Genomic DNA, 2871 nt, shown 5'->3' with positions numbered 1-2871 from the left:
ATTATTTCCAAGGAATGCATATTCTAAATGGTTTGGTAATTGTTTAAGTTTCAGTTTGGGAGGCTCCTCAATTGAGGGTTTTTGCTTAAGTTCATCATTAATCTTAATACCCTCTTATTCTACTCGTCTTAACGGATGGTTATTAGGTTCCTCACCTACCTCCTCGTCTTGTGCTGGGCATGGTTTTGTCGTCTCCTCTTGTACAATTTCCTGAAAAGAGTCTTGAGTAATATGATCAATAGAGTCAATGAAATAACATGAATCATCCTGTTCCCTAGAGAATCTCATAGTATTGTAAATTTTAAAGATCATCTCCTCGTCATCTACTCTAAGTACCATTTTACCGTCACCCACGTCAATCACAACTCTAGCAGTGGCTAGGAATGGGCGTCCTAAAATTAAAGGTACTTCTACATCTTCATCCATGTCAAGCACAAAAAAATCAACAGGGAATATAAATTTATCTACTTTTACGAGTACGTCTTCTATAATACCCCTAGGATATTTAACAGATCTATCAGCTAATTGAATACTCATCCTAGTGGGTTTAGGTTCCCCAAGACCAAGTTGTTTGAACATTTTATACAGCATCAAATTAATACTAGTGCCTAAATCTGCTAGTGCTTTTTCAATATTCAGATTACCGATTAAGCAAGGGATAGTAAAACTTCCTGGGTCTTTTAGTTTGGTTGGCATCTTATTTTGGAGTATGGCGGAGCATTCCTTATTGAGTTCTACTGTAGATAAGTCCTCGAACTTCCTTTTATTTGTTAGGAGCTCCTTCAAAAATTTTGCGTATATAGGCATCTACGAGATAGCTTCAACAAAAGGTAAGTTGATATGTAATTGTTTAAAAAGTTCAAGAAACTTACGGAATTATGCATCAATACGATCTCTTTTTAATTTTGCTGGATATGGAACCGGTGGTGTATATTCCTCCGATACTAGTTTGTCACTATTTTTGTGTTTTTCTTCTCACCTTTCGCTTTCCACGGCTTCTTGTGCTGGCTTCTATTTAGATTCCGCTAACACTTTCCCACTCCTTAGTGTAACAACTTTGACATGCTCTCTTGATTTGGTATTTCTAAGGATATTTCCTGATGGTCTTTCCGAGATTAGTTTGGAAAGCTGGCTTATCTGAGTTTCGAGTCCTTGGATCGATGCTTGTTGATTCTTAAGTGCTGTCACGGTATGTTGGAAACGAATTTCTGATACCGAGATGAATTTAGAGAGCATCTCTTCAAGGTTCGGCTTCTTCTCTTGTTGATAAGGTGGTTGTTGAAAAATCTGGGGATTTTGTGGCTTCTGATTCCCTTGACCACCCCAGGAGAAATTTGGATGGTTCTTCAAACCTGCATTATAAGTATTACTGTATGGGCTATTTTGAGATCGAAAGTTATTGTTACCCATATAGTTGACTTGCTCTTCTTCAATTGTAGGATTGAAGGGTTGGTATTCTGTATTCACACCTCCCCCGTTTGAGTCACACCTCATTACTGGATGTACCTGGGTAGACTAAGAAAACTATCAATCTTTTTATTGAGAAGTTCTACCTGATTAGAGAGCATGGTGACTGAATTGACGTTATAAACGCCTGCTGTTTTTGTTGGCTTAGTCCTCATGACTTGCCACTAATAGTTGTTCAGTGACATCTCCTCTATGAATTAGTAGGCATCTTGCGGTGTTTTATTGTTGATAGTTCTGCCAGCAGCGTCGTCAATCATTTGTCTTGTCGAGGGGTTCACACCATTGTAGAACGTTTGAACTTGTAGCCATAGCAGTAACCCATGGTGAGGGCGCTTTTTCAGTAGATCCTTATATCTCTCCTATGTATCGTAAAGTGTTTCTAAGTCCATCTTCACAAAAGAAGAGATATCATTACGCAACTTAGCCGTTTTAGTCGGCGGAAAATATTTTAATAAAAATTTCTGGGTCATTTGTTCCTAAGTAGTGATAGACCCTCGTGGTAACGAGTTCAACCACTGTTTAGCTTTGTTTCTCAGTATAAAGGGAAAAAAACGAAGACGAATGGCATCATCAGAAACGCCATTGATTTTGAATGTGTCACAAAATTCCAGGAAATTTACTAAGTGAGTGTTGGGATCTTCATCCTGCAAACCATCAAACTGAACAAACTGCTGTATCATCTGAATAGTGTTAGGTTTTAATTCAAAATTATTCGCACCAATAGCAGGTCTAACTATACTTGATTCAGTTTCTATTAAAGAGGGTTTAGCATAGTCATACATAGTACGGGGAGTAGGATTTTGATTAGCTGCAATTGCAGGAGGCAGCTGATTGTCTTGGTTTGCAGACATCTCGTCGGTTGGAGGTTGAGTATTGTCTTCTTGATCGTTTTCTGTGTATCGTAGACTACGCCTTATTTCTCTTTAATTTCTACGATCTGTTCGATCGATTTCTTCGTCAAAAAGTAAGGGTCCTGATGGGTTTCTTCTAGTCATAAACTATAAAAACCTGCCAAGAGAAAGAATAAGTAAATTAATTATAATAAATAATAAATTAAATTGCAAGAAAAATAAATGGCTAAAGTAATAAAAATTTAGTGTTCCTAATATTTCAGTTCCCCGGCAACGGCGACAAAAACTTGATCGCAGTGATTTATAACAAGTAATAAATGTTTATGAAGATCAAACCTAGACTAACTATTATCACGACGAAAAGGCAAGCGTACCTATCGAACAATAGTATAGTAATGGTAAGACTAGGATATAATACCCAAGGGAACCAAAAGTACTAGTAATAATTATCTTTTTATTATCTAGCCTAAGAATAAAAGAGTTTGTTTTAATTAACTAACTAATTAAATTAAGAACGTACAGAGAAAAGAATTGGGGAATTGCTTTTGGGAAA

Source organism: Gossypium hirsutum, chromosome A02 (genome assembly GCF_007990345.1).
Source record: "Gossypium hirsutum isolate 1008001.06 chromosome A02, Gossypium_hirsutum_v2.1, whole genome shotgun sequence".
Lineage (NCBI taxonomy): Eukaryota > Viridiplantae > Streptophyta > Magnoliopsida > Malvales > Malvaceae > Gossypium > Gossypium hirsutum.
The sequence above is the reverse complement of the archived record's forward strand: the minus strand, read 5'-3'. Positions refer to the sequence as shown.